Raw genomic sequence first — 22,820 nt, 5'->3', positions numbered from 1 at the left:
ACATTTCAGCGCTCTGCAATTCAATAAGTGACAAAAGGTAGGTGAAAAAGTACAGCCAAAATTATTCTGAGCTACTTCTTGCTTGCTGGTAACCTAAAAGGCAATTTATTGATAAGGAGAAAACTTAGGAGAAAAAGTGAATTTGATCTGGCCTAATAAGGGAATTAAACATAATACATTAAAACTTCTACACACATACTGTAACAAGATAAAGCACATACCAATAAATAGTGAAAGATCATGATCACAAATGCCTAAAGCCTACATAGACAAGACCTGATGAGCAGTAACCTATGACTACCAAACCACATACTGCATGCTTCATCAGTTTAGTTAAAACAGATTATTGGAAGTTATTTGAAGAGGTCTGTCTTGAAAATATCTATTAAAGGACCACTATCGCGAAGAAGTGTAAACTTTAAAATACATGTACACATACAAACAAGAAGTACTTTTCTTCCAGAGTAAAATGAGCCACAAATTACTTTTCCCCTATGTTGCTTTCACTTAGCGTAGGTAGTAAAAATCTGACAGAACCGACAAGTTTTGGACCAGTCCATCCCTCTATAGGGGATTCTCAGCAAGGCTCTTATTCTTTATAAAGACTTTCCCTGAAAAGGATTGATACAATGATAGGTAGGATAGAAAGGTGCTGGCACTGCAGCTAGGTGTGCAGGGAGGGTTGCAGGGGTGCAGACCAGGTATCCGGTACGATGCAGATAGATCAGCGTGCTCAGGCTCAGATAGACATCATATGCAGGCAGAGAAAAAGATGAGAAATGCCGGCACTGCTGTAAACTGCTTGTTTATTCATCCCCCAGCACCCACCGCACAGCTTTACCAGCAAACCGGTATGTTACTTCTCAATATGCATAAAACTGAATCTACGATGTTGCACCATGTGTTATGAATAAACAAGCAGTTTACAGCAGTGCCGGCATTTCTCATCTTTTTCTCTGCCTGCATTGATACAATGATGCTGGCCAGCTTCCCTGCTCACTTCACATTTTTTTATGGCAGTTGGACAGAACAACTGCCATTCACTAAGTGCTTTTGAAAATAAACAAAACCCTGAGAATCCCCCCATGAGGAGATGGGCTGGTCTATTTTTGTCTGTTCTGACAGATTTCTACTACCTACTGCAAGTGACAGCAACATAGGAGAAAAATAAATTATGGCTCATGTTACTCTGAAAGAAATATACATCTTATTTTTATATGTTTACATGCAGTGTTCTCCCCAGGGCCTTTTAGCCGGGTGCTCCACCCGGCTAGTTTTGGTGAGCACCCGGTTGTCATCGGCTCACCTCCTCTTATGCTGTAAGCAGAGATGCTCACAGAAGCACTGACCCTGCATTCTCTCATCTCGCCCCACCCGGCTACTTTTTCATGCCACCCGGCTGGAAAAAAATTCTGGGGAGAACACTGACATGTATTTTAAATTTTAGTATTTTCACGATAGTGGTCCTTTAATAAACTATAGAAAACTTGAAGGAACTATTGCTGACTCCTTTTTTAAAAATACTACTTACCTCCCCGTTGTGTTGATCCTCTGCCTTAAACACTCTGAGGCCTATTTATAAAGAAGCGATGATCTGCTAATTGATCACCACTCCTGGGTTCTTCAATTTTAAAATCAGATTGTCGCTCAAATAACACCATTTTATAAATGGGCAAGCTTTTTTTTCTTCACAGAGGCAATCACTCTCTTCTAGCTTTGGTGCTGAACTTCTTCGACTTCCTCCATTTGCACCTCACATGGTGCCAGTGTATAGCAAGTAGCGTGTGCGTGACGTCACACAGGCGACAGTGCTATACACCGGCATCGTGTGAGGAGTAAATAGAGGAAGTCGAAGACGGATGGGCACCTTGGCTGGTGACAGCACACAGGTAATGAATAAATTCATGCACTTAAGGCACATTTACAATAGGGGGGATAGCGCAGGGGTTATATCGTGCTTGTTGCGATATCGCATGCTGTTACCACCTTGCACCCAATCGAGCAAGTCAGGCAAAGATTTACCAGAATGTCAAACAAATACATGCATCACCGATCGGACATGCTCTTGGTGGCACTGATTTTCAGCCAATTCTGGTCGATCGTCCGTCAGGTCGAATGATGTATGGGCCCCTTTGGACACTACTGAGAGCAAATGATCGACCTTAGAAGCAGGATGCTGCTATCTTTTGAAAGGAGGTGAAGATGACAACCTCCATGTTCCTATTAGTTTAGGTGTCCTTCAAGTCATAACATATATTACACTTCAGTCACTGCGCAATGACCAGGGGCGTAGCAATAGGGGTTGCAAAGGTTGCGACCGCATCGGGGCCCTTGGACCAGAGGGGCCCAGAAGGGCCCTCCCTCAACTACAGTATTGGCTCTCTATTGGTCCTGTGCTCATACTAATCACTTCTATAGATACTTTGAATAGTGGTAATCATTAACAAACTGTTCCCTATCCCCTTCTTGCACCTTTGACACTGTAGGTTTTGGTGCGCCTTATCAATTGTTATGTATAGAGTGCTTGGGGGGCCCCATTGTAAAACTTGCATCGGGGCCCACAACTCCTTAGCTACGCCACTGGCAATGACCATGGAATAGTTGTCGACAATTTGCTATGGGTGCCTACACACAAATGTTTTAGCTCAAGCAACATCAAAACAGCACAATCAGTGCCCACTAGCAATAGACTTGAGAGAGAAAACACTTCTATAAGCTAATCCTTCAAGAAATTATTATTAATATAAAAGTTTTAAAAGCAGTATCACATATAGCTCAACATTTTTTCATGCTACAAGTGAACCAACATTCCTGTAATCATGTAAGTTAAAGGGAACCCCAGGTGAAAGGCATATGGAGACTGCCCTATTTATTTATTTCTAAGCAATGCACATTGCCTGGCTGTCCTGCTGATCCTCTGCCTCTAATACTTTTAGACATAGACCCTGAACAAGCATGCAGCAGATCGGATGTTTCTGACAAAAATCTGACTAAATTAGCTGCATGTGTGTTTTAGGAGTGTGATTCAGACACTACTGACCATAAAGATCAACAGGACAGCCAGGTAACTGATATTGTTTAAAAGGAAATAAATATGGCAGCCTCTATATGTGTCTCACCTTTTCCTTTTAACTGTGTTCCAACCAGTTCAAGTTTTATACTGATGAATTTGTTACAGAGTATTACACAAAGATTTAAGTTATTTCACATTCCTCTCTATCGTATTAAAAAAATCTACGCTGCTTAACAGAGGCCTAGCCACCTTCCATGAGTTTCATAAGAATGTGTGATAAAGACATTCGTCATTTTAATTCATAAAGCTTATTTGACTTGCACATAGACTGCTCCAATATTGCATCAAAAGCCTGGAACACTTCAGCGTTACAGTGTTATGTTTAGGTATGGTACCAGATTTTCCAGTGACCAATAAACAGGTAGGTTAACAGTGGCATGGAAAACATTCAGCTTCAAACCCATTGCTCTGTCTGGCCTTTCACAAAATCTACTCTGTTGTAAAGTGTTGAAGGGTATCAAACAAGCAGTCACTTGCTGGGCTAATAAGCCTGGTCTGTATTTCCAACCTGCATGAAACTGCGCCATCTAGTTAACGCTCGTTGTGTACTCTATTAGCACTGAGCGTGTTCTGAAGACACGAACGTCAGCTAGTGTATATAGCATTTTCCTCAATCAACATAATCAGTTATTTCATCATAGATGGAAAACTCCCTTAAAGAGACTCCGTAACAAAAATTGCATCCTGTTTTTTATCATCCTACATGTTCCAAAAGCTATTCTAATGTGTTCTGGCTAACTGCAGCACTTTCTACTATGACAGTCTCTGTAATAAATCAATGTATCTTTCCCCTGTCAGACTTGTCGGCCTGTGTCTGGAAGGCTGCCAAGTTCTTCAGTGTTGTGGTTCTGCTATGAACTCACCCTTTCTGGCCCCTCTATGCACACTGCCTGTGTGTTATTTAGATAAGAGAGAAGAGAGAAGCTGCTCTAATCAGCTGGATAAATCGTCCTCTGAGCTGGCTGGGCTTTCACATACTGAGGAATTACAAACAAGGGCAAAGCTGTTTGCAAGAAGAAAAGAGCAGCCTGAAACTTCAGTGCATGGGGGAAAGAAACACACAAATGATCTCTTGAGATTCAAAAGGAATGCTGTATACAGCCTGCTTATGTATGGATGTATTTTCTATGTGTGGACATACTGTACATCAACCTACTTCCTGTTTTGGTGGCCATTTTGTTTGTTTACAAACAAACTTTTTAAAACTGTTGTTAACCACTTTTAATGCGGCGAGGAGCGGCGAAATTGTGACAGAGGGTAATAGGAGATGTCCCCTAACGCACTGGTATGTTTACTTTTGAGCGATTTTAACAATACAGATTCTCTTTAAAGAGGGACTTTACCGAAAAAAACTGTAGTCGGGTGAAAAAAAAAAAAAAATCAAAACAGTGCAAAGTGAGACGTTAAAAAAAAGAAGAGAGATGAAGAAATGATTGATATTCGCTATGTAATTCAGTTCATGTTGTCTGATCCACAATGAGCCTGCTAGTCATAATTTTTACTACTGGCAGACAAGAAAAAAACTGGACAGCATCAACTGCCATTGTCTATAACCGCACCCTCTAACAATGCGATAGGCTAAACGGTTGTTTGTTTTTTATAGATATACATATGCACAGAGGGAGATACTGGTTGCTTGACAGTTGAAAAAAAGACATTATTTCACACAATGCAACAAGGTTCATAGAAAGGAAACTGTCATGACCACAGTCATGACATCACACTGTGGGAGGGGTTTCACCACAATATCAGCCACACAGACCACCCCTAATGAGGTAAATATTTCTCATGGGAAAGGAGGTAGCAGCTAAGGATTGGGATGAAGTTCAATCCTTGGTTAAAGTTCCCCTTTAAGTGTCAGGGCAAGTCCTACATCACAACGTTCCCAGTTACAGAAATTAGATGTTACGAAAGCTAAGTCTGTAGAAAGAACAATCATGTCCATGCTAGATGACAAACATCAATTTACAGAAGTTAGAAAACTGGATTCTTTTCCAATTAAAATTGCACGTTTAGGTGGGTTTCCTTGCCCATTGCATTCACAATTTGTAACAGTGAGAAAAAAAAAAAAACAGGGGATCCCAAGAAAATTACATTGCGTTTTCCTTGGGGCACTTTCACAGTAGTGTGGTGTAACAGCCGCTTTGTAATGCGACTTACCGTACTGCAATGCACCACCTATGCCGAAGTTCACAGTTGGGAGAATCACTGGAGTGTGAAGGGTTGCATTATGGCAACGCTAATAATGCAGTACCCTGCCTGTAAACGCGCACATTAACAGTAGAAGTGAGGCATACTTTTCATTGACTGTATGCTTCACTGTCCTCGACGCAACGTGAGCATGATGTGCAGTGTCCCTGTCCTGATCCATTGTGTCCCTGCTGTCACAAGGAATGCAATGCAAGGGCCACTGTGAACGTGGTCTTTGACTTTACCCAAATGTAAATACATAAAAAATGCAGCAGACACTGCTTTCAGGGGAAACTGAATCCCACAGTTGGAAATAGGGTTCCAGGATTATTATGTTAATCGTGGTGCTCTTGCAATCTGCAAATCAGGTGGGGTCCAAATGTTGGATCAAAACACAGCCAGTAGAAAAAGGCCTAAAACGTGTGGCTATCATGGGTAACTGCACTGTGCATTTTGCAAGCACTGTTTCCACAATCCATAGTTATACTATTCTCATCCTTACTACAGGCCAAGGTTTTGTGACAAACGGGTCTAGAACTCAAAGCTGCCACACTTCCTACAAAAATAATATATTCCGAAATGAACTACTAGTATTACCACATTACCAGATTGCTTTTGCATAAAACAGGAACAAAGACAGAACAGTAGGTCCTAAAACTAATAGCCACTCTCTCTCTTTGGGCCAAAAAGGTTAAGAACCACTCCTTTAAATGGCCATTAGTCCTCTGATGTGCGTCCTTGCAACGTTTATCATAAAACTTTTAATCCCCAGTCCTCAGCCAAACACTTTTGTCCAGCTAAATAACAATTCTCACGTTCTACTAGAGTGCTCAGGTTTTTAACAACTATGGGAAGTATTAAATAAATATAATTGCCGAGCGATTATACGTAATGTTTTATGCCTTTCTGCCAGCGTCTGCAGATCCTGCGCACCTTGCCTGTATGTTTTTACAGTTCCATAATGCAAGCGCACCTTTGTGACACAGTTGATACTTTATAGCACGACAATAAAAAAATAATCCTTGTAAAACATATTTCTAATTTGTTTCATTACAGAACTCTGGAAGTATCCGTCTTGGCTTACTGGAAATGTACCTTGATATCACGATGACAAATGTACAGAAGTTTACGGACTTCATCTAAAACTTTACATGGACTACCCACAATACTGTTCTGCAGCTGTCACGTGGAAACAATCAAAAAGTAAACAATCTTTCTCAATTATTACAGAAAAAAATGCCAACGTCTTGCAGAAAAACAGGTCATTAATACTATCTACAAAGCTCATTACTATTAGTATCTAAAATGCCAGAATTGTTTACAAAGATGTCCATTACCAGTATAATGTTTTCCTCAAATGCGATTAATTGATCAGATTTTTACAATTGTAAAACCACGCGGTATGTGGAGAAAACTGACAGCTATGGTCGATTGGAATACAGTATTTTGTCGATTGGAATGTTGGATATTACAATTGCTTCTAAAACAAGTGAAGCAACAAGGGAGAATGTGCCCTGGAATTTATAGGAAAAATCAATAATGACCTTCCTATTACTTACGATCCCGCAAATCTGATTGAATAATCGCATCTGAGAAAAATATAGTACTGTTAATTGGCACCTTAAAAGCAGAGCCACCCTTTAAGTTTAGAAAACACCAAATCAGTGCTCTCGCTATTGTTTTGCCACTGTTGTGAGCTTGCATTGATTTTAACAGGCATATTTAAGAAAGAATAGCACAATAAATATGAAAGTCCTTCTAAGTTATATTTTTGCTCACCTTGAGTTTGTAATTGACACCCCTCATTTAATATAAAACACTGCGTCATATGCTGGCCTTTACAAAAAAAAAGTGAAATAAAAAGGTGATGTTCCTCATAGACTGGTTGCTATTGGTTACCACACTTTACATTACTCTCTTTTTCCTATTCGATGCGTGTGTAAACTCCGTAACCCAACTTATCTCAAAGTCCCGCCAATGCCATTATAACGACACTAACATTTTACACTGCATGGTCACAACTAACTCATTGCTTCATTTTCCTCCCTGAGACTCCAGCAAATGTGACTTTACTCCGTAGGGCTCTCTCGAATCCATAAAAACACATTGAGCGTATTTATACTGTAAACTGAATTAGGAAATGATCACTCTCTGGCAGGAGCAGAGCAATACGTACAGAGCAGGAGGACAAATTAAAACATTTTGGTAACTCTAGTCGGCCAGAGCCTCGACGTGTCAATCAACTTTATGTAACGTTTCGCTTTCCCAGAGACTACAGTTAATCATTTTAAAAATTCAAATGACCTAATGTCCAAATGTCTAGCTGCAACGGCTGCACAAATACAGAGAATCAGATATAATGAAGGCTAGAACCTTGCAAAAAAAATATATACGTTTTTGTATGGTGTATGCGCGTATACGAACATGATTTTATATATATATATATATATATATATATATATATATATATATATATATATATATATATTACACACGCGGGCACAGAATAATGTCGCCCTTGGTTAACTGTATACTATCAAGCTGACCAACTGCCCTTTATCTGCCTGTTGAGGCTTAGGCTTAAGGTCTTCAGAAAAGTTTAGTCCTGAGAAGTAAGCCTCACCTTTCCTGTCTGAATCAATCTGTCGAGTCCAACTAGCCTCTGGTACAATCGTGTTCTCCTTCAGTTATGCCTCGTTAATGCCCCAAACGTCAGCCCTGGTTTTGATCTCCCTTCTATCCTAGTGACCCTCCAGACCTTAGGGTACCCCCCTTTTCTTCTAACGCTTTCTGCTCCATTCATGTCCTTCAGTGGGTGGAGATGTAATAAGATGATCAAGGGCTCAGCAACATCATTTTTCAGCGTAATGAAGGACCTCTTGTCGTTTAACCTTTGCTTAGGGTCACAAGGTAAAGGTAAGGTCCAGGGAAACTGTCTAGAGTTAAGTGGCACATAAAGGTAGTATCTGCCACCAGGACGCATGAAAAGAGCTGATTCCTATCTCTGACTGTCAGATCCTAATTAGCACGGCCTAAAATTAGACGAAAATAAATAAATAAATACATCTGTCAGTTACCACTTTTGCGCTCAATCAATTATGTTGCCAAAGAGAATCATTTGATTTCACTGTTTGCATGGCTACCTCCAATATAGTCTCTGAGTAACGTAGACCTGGGACATCTTTAAATCAAATTTCCCACCAAAACAAAACTTCACAGTGCATTCAAACAATTAGCAGCACACACACAAAAAAGATGTACGGTATGTTTAGACAGTGTTTTTCTGAGAGGCAGACTGCACTGTCAGCATTTCTAACCCCTGAACCCTTCAGTATCTCAGGCTGTTAATCATACCCTCTTACTAGGCTGCAGAATGATGTAATGGCCTTCTGTCCAGCATTATTCCCAGCCATGTCTGAGAGCAAAACATACAAATACTGACACCTAACAACCAAATACGCACAGAGCACACTCCAACGCAGGCAGCGATGCTCGTCATCGGCTAATGCTGAGTGGGAGAACGGAGAGAGAGGGGCTTATCAAATTAAAAAATACATACAGCATAAGGGCAAACATCATTACGTTAATTTGCCTGGAGGCCAAAAAACAAACCAGTGATTTATTGAAACCAGTACAGCATTTAGGACTGAATTGGAAAAGTTGCACCTGTGTAACTGACTGAACTATTTTATGAAGCAAAGTTTGTTTTTGTTTTAACAGCAGCATTTTAGAATATTACAGCACCATTATATGATTATATGCTCAGCTGTCAAAATGACGTCCTTAAATATTATACATTTAATCAACCGTAGATTCAAACTCAGTGGTACGGATACCCTAGGAGGCATTTCTGGTCCATGGGGGCATTTGGCTGGTTAAAGTAAAAGGATCAGTATACAGTTAAAACAAACAACATGTATGAAACATATATTTTTAGTTTAAAAAAAACAACAAAAAAAACCCATAATAATGCTTGCCTGGAACTCACATATAAAGTTTTGAAGCACGATGGTATTAAGTACAGCAGTGCACTTGCAATAAGTTCACACATGCCAGGTAGTTTTCGGGAAACAGTGACTCGTACAAAGAGATCAGTGCTGTTAAAGTTGGTATATGGTTTGATAAAGTTGGCAAGCACTGTTCAATACTAGCATTTGTCAACTTTATCCGGCATATATGCCATTATAAAATATGATGACATACCGTATTTGTGGGTACCACCATCTCAATTATCCCTTCAAACATATATTTTTTTAGGAGTACGCCATAAATGTTCATTAAACTTTGAATTATATTTTAATTAAACGTTCCATAACGCTTTAAATCAACTTACAACACTTATTTGGGTATGTTTATATGCGACTCATCTTTTCTTTTTCTTAAACTTTACTATGAATTAGCAGTGAAAAGTGCTAGTACCCCCTGATCACAACAGTACCTCAGGAGATACAAGTACCACATGTTGAGCAATTAGTTCTAAACCACACATAAATGGACTAACTGAAGACATATATGTGACTGTATGAAGTTGTGGCCTCATTGCCAGTGTTTTGTGGACTGATCTTCCGGGCTGTAGCACTGTTGATGCCACTTGAACAATAGAGGGGTTATCTGACTATAATAATGTTTTGTGCTTTATTGGCGATGGGGCTAGCAGTGGAACGTAGTATCAGCTATGCTCGGAGATGGCACCTGCATAGCATTGACTTACTGTTGGCCTGTGCCCTTTCATGTGATCAGCAGGGAACACATTAAAATGATCAGCAGGGTACACATAAAAAAACCCTATGCCAGACCTGTACTTTCTGCAGGTTAAGTAACAGATGATAGTAAAATATGCCTTTTTGTCATTCTTCTTAGGTTGCTGTCAGTGCATACAGGTCATAAAATGAATAAGAACAAGTAGTACACAAAACACACCTCCCTAGCGCAGATGTAGATCGTTAACTCTTCCCCTTGCCACTAAACGGTCACTGTGTAAACTCGTAACAGCAACATTTTATGACAGCTACTCCACTGCTGTCCAATCCACACTTCTTATTAATAGAAAATATATTGTACTGTGGAATACCAACACTCATTGGTACTAATGGGTGACCTGAAAAAGGCATGGTGACTAGATATGAGCTTAAAATTCAACTTTATGTGAATTATTTGCGCTTTGAGAACCAGAATGAATAAAGTCTAAACCAGAACACATCAGATTCTGAAAGCTAATAATGAATTACCTGACACTTTGATCAATCAAGTTGTCGTATGATTTATTCATAAGTCACATCTAAGTAGCCTAGAGCAAAGTTCCGGTTCGGACCCCACTAATTCCAGTTCACAGACAGCAAAATAAGACTAGATAGTTAACTTTTAATTACTTCTAATGGCGACCAAAGATCGCTTACTGCTATGACGGCATAACTTATAAAAGTTTAATAAATGAAATAATCCTAGCAGCTTCACTGCTGATCTATACCTTAGGGATGTTATTCTTGATGATCATTATTGTAACATTCCATAGGATCAGTGACATCATCCATCATTATTCATTACAGTAAAATACACATGCTCATGGCTGAATGATTCATAGCTCTGAGCTCTAACTTCTGAACAGCATGATTCTTAAAAAAAATAAACAACTGACAACTACACAGACTAAAAGAGCCAAGAGGCAATGAACACATAATGAAGAATAAAATACGTTGTTTTTTTTAACTTACCCAACAAGTGTAGAAATGGATGAGTAAATTATACTATCAGAATGCTGAAGCTTGTTTGGGTTTTGGAAACTTTAGGAAAAACAAATGAAAAAGTAGGAGAAAAATAACAGATAAAGTTGCTGAGCTCCACAGATCTCTGGCTTGAAGCAGTGATAGAGATGGGAAGTGTTAATAGAAGAGTCCTAACTTTATTTGGCTGCAGCATGTACAGGGCAAACACTTGGAGCAGCTAACTCTTCACAGACTGCTTAAAGACTATCCGCTTCTTTCTGGAGTGGGGAGTGACTTTCCCCCTGCATCACACACACACACAGGCAGTTTTAAAGACACAGTGCCATGTACTACAAAGGAACCACGTTGGACTGAGGGAAGATTACAATACTTTCTATTTAGAGAAGCATTACATCACCCCTTGGTGACGTCACGTGGGATTCCTGAACTTCTAAATCATAGCAGTCTGCTGAGGGAAAGAGGTGTGGCCGGGGGGCGGGAGACACGCCCCCGGAGGCTGCTGGAGCTCAGCTGTAACTCAGCTGCTGGATGCGGCAGCCTGGAGCGCTATGTATGACAGCGGGGCTGGAGGGCGGCTTGGGTGCTGTCTGTGACGGCGGCAGGGCGCTGGGAGTCCGGGGCTGGAGGGCGGCCTGTGCTGGGAGTCCGGGGCTGGTGTTGCCGCCCCCCTCGCTGCCCCGTGTTCAGCTCCTTCCTCTGTAGTCATCCTGTTGCGGTGAATAGTGACACCGCTCCGGAGCATAAGCTTCACCCGAGCGCCTGCGAGAGCCACTTGTAGCGTGTGACGAAACCCGGCTGATGCTCCTCTGCAAACAATACAATGCCACAGCTAGCAATGCACAGACTGGCCTCTGACTGACTCGCTGCAGCTCGGAGGGAAACTTTCTCAGCTCCGAGTTTTAGCCAGGCTCAAAGTGCAGCATAACTTGTATCAAAAGGGACATGCCATTCATGTTAGCGGTGCACTGCAGCATCTCATTATTCATAGTGCATTTATAGTTTTTTTTATTTTGTGTAATGATCTATTCTAGATTATACCCAAGGCAAACCTCTGGTGTAAAAAGATATACTCACCGGAGCTGGGAAAAAAGGGCGCATGCCGCTAGTGGACAAAAAGGGCGCCGCCATTCACTCCCATAATAAATAGCGTTTAATGGGCGCCGAGTAGGAAAAAAGGGCGCCGGAGCTAAATAAAGTTTATAAACGGCGCCAGGAGCTAAATAAAGTTTACAAACGGCGCCCGGCGATGTTTAATGATTTATAACTGAACTTGTGGTGATTTACGTTTATAAAATGCACCCGTGCCGAATAACGTTTATGAAAATACTAAACATATTTATCTTATTTAAATAATTAAAACATTATTTAAAGTTTTATCCCTTACTGTTTGTAAAACATTATTATTCACAAAATAAAGCGATCAGTACGTAACGTAAATTGCAAAATATTTTTTGAATCCACAATTAGTAAAACATTATTATCCACATAATAAAGGGGGGTCTTAGGTTTAGGCACCAACAGGGGGGTCTTAGGTTTAGGCACCAATAGGGGGGTCTAGGGGTTAGGGGTAGGTACAGGGAGGGGTACTTAGGCAACAACAGGGGGGGTCTTAGGTTTAGGCACCAACAGGGGGGTCTTAGGTTTAGGCACCAACAGGGGGGTCTTAGGTTTAGGCATTAACAGGGGGGTCTTAGGTTTAGGCACCAACAGGGGGGTCTTAGGTTTAGGCACCAAGAGGGGGGTCTAGGGGTTAGGGGTAGGTACAGGGAGGGTTACTTAGGCACCAACAGGGGGGGTCTTAGGTTTAGGCACCAACAGGGGGGTCTTAGGTTTAGGCACCAACAGGGGGGTCTTAGGTTTAGGCACCAATAGGGGGGTCTTAGGTTTAGGCACCAACAGGGGAGTCTAGGGGTTAGGGATAGGTACAGGTAGGGTTCTGTGTAAGAGTAGGCTTAGGTATAGTTTTAGTAAAATTTTAGTAATAATTACTAATGTATTACAACACTTATTACGAACGTAGTTATATTTATATCATCTTTATAAACAATATTTTCAGATTTTATTATAAGAACAAACCATAAATGACGGTTATTCACAATAATATACAATTATAACAATTAAACATATATTATTGGTTTTTTTATAAACGTAATTATAAGTTTAACTTTTGAAACAGGGAAGATTAACGTTTTCACAATTTCCGATTTCATAAACATTATTTAATGATTTATAATTTTGTTAAACATTATTTGTAAACGAAATATAGCACACTATATTTATAAACCCTATTAATGATTAATTATTATTTAGAGTTTACACCCCGCGCCCTTTTTGTCCAGGCGCCCTTTTTGTACGTACGCATACTCACCTGAGAAGAGGAAAGCCTCTGGATCATGTAGCGGCTTCCCCCACTGTTCTCAAGCACAGACCCTCTGAAATTTACCGACAAGGCCAAGGGCTTGTAATGATATTGGGGCCACTCTCCTCTTCAGGAAGGTTCGTGGCCGTAGTGCGCCAGCGTGAGCTGCACCTGTGCTAAAAGAGGAGGCGGCCGCAATGTTGACCACTACAGGTTGTGTTTCCCTTGTGGACCAGAGCAATTTTCACCTTTCAGGGCACCTCTCTTTCATTCACCAATAACTTATTCACTACTTATCACATCAAAATGATCTATATACTTTTTTTTCGCCAAAAATTAGGCTTTGTTTTTCTCCCTGGGGACTCAAAGCGCTGTGACGTTGTGTGGATAAAACCCATACATTTTATTTGCTCTTTTGTCCAAGTTATTACAATGTGTAATTATATAAGTTATGTCCCTAGTACAATGTAGGTAACAATATCTTATTTGGAAATAAAGGTGTATTTTTTCAGTCTTGGGGTCGTTTATACTACACTCACCTAAAGGATTATTTGGAACACCATACTAATACAGTGTTTGACCCCCTTTCGCCTTCAGAACTGCCTTAAAGTGAACCTAAAGCCACGGAAAAAAATGAGATAGACTCACCTGGGGCTTCCCTCAGCCCCCTGCAGCCGATCGCCAGGAGGCCGCAATAGCAGCATAGGGGGCGATATACAGGCTGGGAACACGAACAATCACTCGCGTTCCCATGCCTGTCGGGCGGTGACGGCCAAACCGGAAGTGTTCGCCGGCGGGTGCAGAAGCATCGCAGAGGCACGGCGAGGGCACCGATCGGCTGCAGGGGGCTGAGGGAAGCCCCAGGTGAGTTCATCTCATTTTTTTTCCTGTGGCTTTAGGTTCACTTTAATTCTACGTGGCATTGATTCAAAAAGCTGCTGAACGCATTCTTTAGTAACGTTGGCCCGTATTGATAGGATAGCATCTTGCAGTTGATGGAGATTTGTGGCACGAAGCTCCCATTTCATCACATCCTAAAGATGCTCTATTGGGTTGAGATCTGGTGACTGTGGTGGCCATTTTAGTACAGTGAACTCATTGTCATGTTCAAGAAAACAATTTGAAATTATTCGAGCTGTGTGACATGGTGCATTATCCTGCTGGAAGTAGACATCAGAGAATGGGTACATGGTGGTCATGAAGGGATGGACATGGTCAGAAACAATGCTCAGGTAGCCCGTATAAACTATGCCTAATTGGCACTAAGGGGCCTAAAGTGTACCAAGAAAACATCCCCCACGCCATTATACCACCATCACCAGCCTGCACAGTGGTAAAGGCATAATGGATCCATGTTCTCATTCTTTTTACGCCAAACAGGGACGTCGCTAGCCCTATTTTGGAGGGGCACGTGCCCCCAATCTGTCCTGGGGTGCCACGGATCTCCCAGCCGCCGCTGCCCCGCTCTGCCCTGCTGTCCCCGCTGTGCTGCCATTCAGACCTCGATCAGCGCCGGGCGACCAGATAGAGCGGGCGCTAGGACCTAGCGGACATCACTTCCGCATATTTGTTTCCGGCGCCCGCTGTATCTGGTCGGGTCGCCCGCTGATCCTGAGGTCTGAAGCGGCAAGGTAGGTGGGGTGGGGAGCGCGCCTGCCACTCACTACCTAACGGGGTCCCTGTCACTCACTCACTACCTAACGGGGGTCCCTGCTGTCACTCACTACCTAACGTGGGTCCCTGCTGTCACTCACTACCTAACGGGGGTCCCTGCTGTCACTACCTAACGGGGGTCCCTGCTGTCACTCACTATCTAAACGGGGGTCCCTGCTGTCACTCACTATCTAAACGGGGGTCCCTGCTGTCACTCACTACCTAACGGAGGTCCCTGCTGTCACTCACTATTTAACTGGGGGTCCCTGCTGTCACTATTTAACTGGGGGTCCCTGCTGTCACTCACTATTTAACTGGGGGTCCCTGCTGTCACTCACTATCTAACTGGGTTCCCTGCTGTCACTCACTATCTAAACGGGGGTCCCTGCTGTCACTATCTAAACGGGGGTCCCTGCTGTCACTCACTACCTAACGGGGTCCCTGTCACTCACTCACTACCTAACGGGGGTCCCTGCTGTCACTCACTACCTAACGTGGGTCCCTGCTGTCACTCACTACCTAACGGGGGTCCCTGCTGTCACTACCTAACGGGGGTCCCTGCTGTCACTCACTATCTAAACGGGGGTCCCTGCTGTCACTATCTAAACGGGGGTCCCTGCTGTCACTCACTACCTAACGGAGGTCCCTGCTGTCACTCACTATTTAACTGGGGGTCCCTGCTGTCACTATTTAACTGGGGGTCCCTGCTGTCACTCACTATTTAACTGGGGGTCCCTGCTGTCACTCACTATCTAACTGGGTTCCCTGCTGTCACTCACTATCTAAACGGGGGTCCCTGCTGTCACTATCTAAACGGGGGTCCCTGCTGTCACTCACTACCTAACGGGGGTCCCTGCTGTCACTCACTATCTAAACGGGGGTCCCTGCTGTCACTCACTATCTAAACGGGGTCCCTGCTGTCACTCACTACCTAACGGGGGTCCCTGCTGTCACTCACTATTTAACTGGGGGTCCCTGCTGTCACTCACTATTTAACTGGGGGTCCCTGCTGTCACTCACTATTTAACTGGGGGTCCCTGCTGTCACTCACTATTTAACTGGGGTCCCTGCTGTCACTCACTACCTAACTGGGGGCCCTGCTGTCACTCACTACCTAACGGGGGTCCCTGCTGTCACTCACTATCTAAACGGGGGTCCCTGCTGTCACTCACTATCTAAACGGGGGTCCCTGCTGTCACTCACTATCTAAACGGGGGTCCCTGCTGTCACTCACTACCTAACGGGGGTCCCTGCTGTCACTCACTATTTAACTGGGGATCCCTGCTGTCATTCACTATTTAACTGGGGGTCCCTGCTGTCACTCACTATTTAACTGGGGGTCCCTGCTGTCACTCACTATTTAACTGGGGGTCCCTGCTGTCACTCACTATTTAACTGGGGTCCCTGCTGTCACTCACTACCTAACGGGGGGCCCTGCTGTCACTCACTACCTAACGGGGGGCCCTGCTGTCACTCACTACCTAACGGGGGTCCCTGCTGTCACTCACTACCCAACTGGGGGTCCCTGCTGTCACTCACTACCCAACTGGGGGTCCCTGCTGTCACTCACTACCTAACTGGGGGTACCTGCTGTCACTCACTACCTAACTGGGGGGTCCCTGTCACTACCTAACTGGGGGGTGCCTGTCACTGCCTACACTGGGGGGCTCCTGTCACTAACTGAACTGGGGGGCTCCTGTCACTACCTAAACTGGGGTACTCCTGGCGCTACCTTAACTAGGGGGCACCTGTCGCTACCTAAACTATCCAGGCCAGCCAGCCCAGCATCACAACCAGCCCAGAAACACTACCAAAAAGGCCACAGCATCACCACCAGTCAGGCCAGCATTTAATTCAACCAGCCAAGCACAGCCCAGCATCACTGCCAGCCAACCCAGCCACAACATCGGCCACAGCATCACCGCCAGCCAGGCCACAGCATCACTGCCAGGCCTTTCAGCTCACACATCATCCCCAATCCAGCCAAAAACAGTATTGCCAGGTACAGCAGCCAGTAGAGGAGAATTCAGAAGCCAGGTGAGAGGTGTCTACCATATTAAGGGGGCATTCTGCCTATTTATGTGAAATGCTGTCTATTTATGTGCCTCATGATTGCTAAATTTGTCTTGTTGAGGGCCTCCAGATTGCTGAATTTGTCTTGTTGGGTGCCTCATGTTTTGTTGGGGGCCTCATGATTGCTGAATTTGTCTTGTTGGGGGCCTCACGCTTGCTGACTTTGTCTTGTTGGGGGCCTCATGATTGCTGAATTTGTCTTGTTGGGGGCCTCATGATTTCTGAATTTGTCTTGATAGGGGCCTCATGATTGCTGAATTTGTCTTGTTGAGGGTCACATGATTGCTAACTGCGAGACTATGGAAAAAAAATGAATCATCATCATATGAGACAATAGCATTAAACCTACTTTTTTAGCTTTTTAAAACAGAAAATAAAACTGGGAGGTTCTAAAAAAATGAATATATTTTTTCAGGAGTAGGATGGATGAAATTGTTTATCTTTTCAGTTTTTCAACTTGGATTTTCCATAATGTTCATGTATGTGTTAAAACGTTTGTATAGTATTTAGTTTAAATTGCTGTTGCCACTTTGCGATAGATAAGTGACTTGTGGGTTGCAGTTTGGGCCTCCAAAAAGTTCGCCTAATCTAATGTACGATTGGCCCCACCCATGGCCACGCCCACTCACTGCATGCCCACGCCCATTTTTGCCGCAGCGCGCTGCGCGCACCACACATAGCCCCCGCCTAGTGCCCCCAGGTGCCACTGATCTCCAAGGACCCTAGGAACGCCCCTGACGCCAAATTCTGATTCTATCGAGCAGGGGTCTAGTCCTAGAAAAAGAAGTGAGTGGACTCACCCCAAAAACCTCTGGCGCCCAAAATGGGCGTGGCTAAGCATAGTGTGGGCGTGGTCATGGGTGGGGCCAAATATACATGACCTTAGCAGTGGTATAAAAGGTCTGCCAGGGGAAGTTTGAGCTCTGTCGTAGTGTATCCCCAAAAAGTAGATGTAATCTGACAGCATTTCACCAAAAATACATATAATCTGGCACAGGTTCCTCCAAAATACAGACAATATGGCAGTGGTTCCCCCTAAATAGACAATCTGGGAGCAGCAGTTCCCCCAACATACACATAATCTGGAAGCAGTTCCCCAAAATACGTGAAACCTGGCAGTGGATCACCCAAAATACATGTAATCTTGCAGCAGTGGTCCCCCAACATACACAATCTTTCAGCGGTTCCCCAAAATACACGTAATCTGGCATCAGCGGTTCCCTAAAAATACAGATCTGACAGCAGTTCTCCCAAAATAGGTACCCCCAGTATAGCTAGCCAGGTCTATAGGTGTCCCAGTATAAGTAGCCATGTGTATAGTTGTCCCCAGAATAGGTGGCCAGATGTAGAGATGTCACCAGAATAGGTAGCCAGATGTATAGATGTCCTTAGAATAGATGGTCAGGTGTATAGATATTCCCAGAATAGGTGGCCAAGTGTATAGATGTCCCCAGAATAGGTGGCCAAGTGTATAGATGTCCCCAGAATAGGTAGCCAGGTCTATAGGTGTCCCCAGTATAGCCAGGTGTCCCCAGTATATGTAACAAGGTGTTCAGGTGTCCCCAGTATAGCCAGGTGTATATGTCCCCAGTATATGTAGCCAGGTGTATAGGTGTCCCCAGTATATGTAGCCAGGTGTATAATGGCCCCAGTATATGTAGCCAGGTGTATAGTGGCCTCAGTATATGTAGCCAGGTGTATAGGTGTCCCCAGTATATTTAGCTAGGTGTATAGTGGCCCCAGTATATGTAGCCAGGTGTATAGTGGCCCCAGTATATGTAGCCAGGTGTATAGTGGCCCCAGTATATGTAGCCAGGTGTATAGGTGTCCCCAGTATATTTAGCTAGGTGTATAGTGGCCCCAGTATATGTAGCCAGGTGTATAGTGGCCCCAGTATATGTAGCCAGGTGTATATGTCCTCAGTAGATGTAGCCAGATGTATAATGGCCCCAGTATATGTAGCCAGGTGTATAGGTGTCCCCAGTATATTTAGCTAGGTGTATAGTGGCCCCAGTATATGCAGCCAGGTGTATAGTGGCCCTAGTATATGTAGCCAGGTGTATATGTCCCCAAGTATATGTAGCCAGGTGTATATGTCCCCAGTATATGTAGCCAGTTGTATAGAGGCCTCAGTATATGTAGCCAGGTGTATATGTCCCCAGTATATGTAGCCAGGTGTATATGTCCCCAGTATATGTAGCCAGGTGTATAGGTGTCCCCAGTATATGTAGCCAGGTGTATAGTGGCCCCAGTATATGTAGCCAGGTATATAGTAGCCCCAGTATATTTAGCCAGGTGTATAGTGGCCCCAGTATATGTAGCCAGATGTGTAGGTGTCCCCCCAGCTGGAGGGGAGCAGCGCAGCAGAGAGGAGCATTGGGCTGAGCAGCGGGGAAGGGCGAACGTTTCCCCCCCTTCCCTCACCTTGGGGCTCCTCTACCTGGCTCTCCCCTCCATAAAGATTGCGGCGGTGGCTGGCGGCGGCATCAGTGGGCGCGGGACTTACCTCCTCCAGTGTTTCGGCGAGTGGACGCTGTGCGTGCAGCTAGTCAGAGTAAAATGAGCCATAAATTACTTTTCTCCTATGTTGCTGTTACTTACAGTAAGTAGTAGAAATCTGACAGAACCAACAGGTTTCGGACTAGCCCATCTCCTCATTGGGGGTTCTAAGGGTTTTCTTTATTTTCAAAAGCACTTAGCGAATGGCAGAGGCTGGCCAGCATATTTTTATAAATCTTTTTCAAGAAGTATCTAAAAATTTATAAAGAATAAAGGCTAAGCTTGCTCCGCCTTCAGTCTTCCAGCTGCTCCGAGACAGTTAGACGAAACTGCCATCGAATAACTAAGTACAGCGCTGCAATCTAAGGCAGCGCTGTACTGGGGACAGCCGTGTCCCCAGTACAGCCCCCTGGGAGGCTAAATTGTGATGCGCTGTCATCGGCTGAAGCCTATTGGCTGGGGGGGTTTAAAAAAAGCTCACATATTTGTAAAAAAACAAAACAAACAACTGGGGAGCGATCAGACCCCAACAACAGGAAGCTCTGTTGGTGGGGAGAAAAGGGGGGGGGGGGGGGGGGGTTCACTTGTGTGCTGAGCTGTGCGGCCCTGCAGCTAGGCCTTAAAGCTGCAGTGGCCCAATTAGTAAAATATGGCCTGGTCACTAGAAGGTTTAACACCGTGGTCCTTAAGTGATTCATTGGGAATAATTTTTTCTTTTTTTAATGCTTCAGCAAGCCAGCACAGACAATGATTAAGGGTACTTTTATATTACCTGCGGGGAAGTGCGCCGGAAGTGCTCAATATAACAATACCTGGGGCTTCCTCCAGCCTCCTCCACGCAGATCGTTCCCTTGCTGCAGTCTAAAGCCTCCTAGATCGTCCAGTATCAGCCCCGTTCTCTGGGGTCAGCAGGTGCAGTGCTGACAAGCACACTACCTGTCTCGCTCCCAAGGGTGGGAGCGTTCTGTGCTTGCGCAGTTGTACTGCACGGGCACAGAATGGGGGTGGGTGCACACGGCCAGGTTGTGCATGTGCAGTATGCTCGACTGGCCGTAAAGAACGGGGCTGATACCAGACAATCTAGAAGGCTTTAGACCGCAGTGAGGGAGCAATCTGCGCGGAGGGGGCTGGAGGAAGCCCCCAGTATGCATAAACCTTTTAGCAGCTCTCATCTCTGGTACACTTTAAGCTAGATCAAAATGCACAGTGCTCAACATGTAGGTATTTCCATGCAATAATCATGCAACAGTTTGCACAGGAAGCATAGGTCTCACCAGTTACCGCAGGTACAGTACTGATGGTGTGCTCCTCTGTTCACATTTCTGTGCATCGGGGATGATACTGTGGCTTTGCAGACCAAACTGTCAGACCACCCTCGGCTCATGTCTGACCAGAGGCGTAGCTATGGGTGGGCAAGGGGGGACAAATGTCCTCAGGTGCAGCACTGTAAGTGGGCACAAAGCATGGCCACTGCACCCCCCAAGTGAGTGAGAGGTAGCTCATTGGCTGGTGCCCCTGCTTCTCTCCCTCCCTCTGCAGAGGAGTGCAGAAGTGCTAACAGCAGCAGAACAAGGGGGGCACACCTGGCTAACTATAGGGGGTACATGTGGCTATCTAAACATGGGGATGGAAGGCACATCTGGTTATCTAAAAGAGAGCACATTTAGCCATCTAAACGGGGAAAGGGGGGCACATCTGGCTATCTAAACAGCATTTGTACATTTGGCCCCACCCATGACCACACCCATATTCTGATGCATGGCCATGCCCAATTTGTCCAGAGTGGGGCGCAAAAACTGTCTTTGTCCCCGGAAGCTGAAAAGCTTAGCTACACCTCTGAGTCTGACTGATGTATTACGCATTCACCCCACCCACTTTCCACTATAGTCGGATACAGAATACTGCAAGGGCCCAAAAACAGGTTTACTATAAATAAAAGTTCTATTATATCAGAGTTTACTATAATAGGCGCTACTCCCATATACTTATAATGGTGCTTAGCTGAGACTTGGACGTTTACTATACCCGAATGTTTACTATATCAGAGTTTACTATAACAAGATTATACTGTACTTGATTTGCAGCATTGATGTGTGGCAGTTTTGATTATAATGATTGAATCTGCTAGTGATCAATTTTAATTTTCAGTTGATTTCCAGTCGGGTGTGCAGCAATAGCAGCTTTTCATCTCCAGATGGCCCCTGGCCCGTTTCTGCCCCAAGTGTAATGTGCACCCCCAAGCTCATCTGTATCCTGTGGGCACCTGTACCCTTTGACCCAGCGGCATACTCTCATTCTCCCTGGTAAGATCACCGTCTGTTGTCGTGATGACAGCCGGCAATCTCACTATAGGGTTACAGCGCCACCCGGAGGATGGAGGGCAAACCAGGTTTTAGGGTCTGAAAGGGTGAAAAAAAACACTTTTAGAACCTAAAATACAGAAAGAATCCTACCGCCAGGCTTTCTCAAATCCGAATTTGGGAGATACCCGGATAGTTCTATCCAGATATCTCCCAGTAAACCTGTACGGGGGGGGGGTCAATCTTACCTGTCTGACATCTTCTTGCTCTGTCCCTCGGCGCCTCCCACGATGCAGTCCATGCGCATCACGTGACTCCCAACACTTCCTCCTTCAACCCAGAAGGAGGAAGTGTTTGGAGTCACTGGACCGCATCGTGGGAGGCGCCGAGGGACGGAGCAAGAAGACATCAGACATGTAAGATTTCCCCCCCCCCTTGCGCAGTCCGATCCGGCCCGCTTGGCGGTGATTGACAGCACCGCTCGCACAGACGCAGTACAGGCCGACCTGGAGGTCGCCTTGACGTCATCGCCGGGGACCGGGACGGAGCTGCGGCAAACGGCTGACTGCAGAGCTGCGGCGAGGAACATGCTATGAGCTTGGGGCTGGAGGAAGCCCCCGGTAAGTAGCACTTATTTTCTGTATATTGCCTGATGACTCCTTTAAGTCTGAAAAAACAAAAATAAAAACAGTTAAACTTGCCTGGGGCTTCTTGCAGCCCCCTGCAGTCATCCTGTGCCCACACCGTTTGTCCATGACCCTCCAGCCAGCCAGGGCTGGTTCTAGCTACAATAAGGCCCTGAGGCAAAAGTAACTTCAGGGGCCCCCTAAGCCCCCCCAACCTAATCATCCCCATGGCCCCTGAGCTGGCTGCCAAGTCTGATCCAATTCTCCCCCTCCCATCACACAATATCATCAGGTGTACATCAATTGTACCTAAAAAAGGATTTT

The 22,820-nt window shown here is 44.5% G+C and overlaps 1 protein-coding gene across 4 annotated transcripts in view; it reads right to left on the bottom strand.

The window, feature by feature from the left end:
• Positions 1-22,820, bottom strand: part of CREB5 (cAMP responsive element binding protein 5) — an 839,414-nt gene that overhangs the window by 629,025 nt on the left and 187,569 nt on the right. Inside the window, exon 1 of one of the 4 annotated variants that reach the window (XM_068236070.1) lies at positions 10,975-10,992. The exons of the other annotated variants lie outside the window; for them this stretch is intronic. The gene's annotated coding sequence lies outside the window, so the exon portion shown is untranslated. Of the gene's footprint in view, positions 1-10,974; positions 10,993-22,820 lie in introns of those variants that run through there. 4 annotated transcript variants of the gene reach the window in all.

This window comes from Hyperolius riggenbachi, chromosome 5, assembly GCF_040937935.1.
Source record: "Hyperolius riggenbachi isolate aHypRig1 chromosome 5, aHypRig1.pri, whole genome shotgun sequence".
In the NCBI taxonomy this organism is placed as follows: Eukaryota; Metazoa; Chordata; class Amphibia; order Anura; family Hyperoliidae; genus Hyperolius; species Hyperolius riggenbachi.
This window is presented reverse-complemented; position numbering and strand designations above follow the sequence as displayed.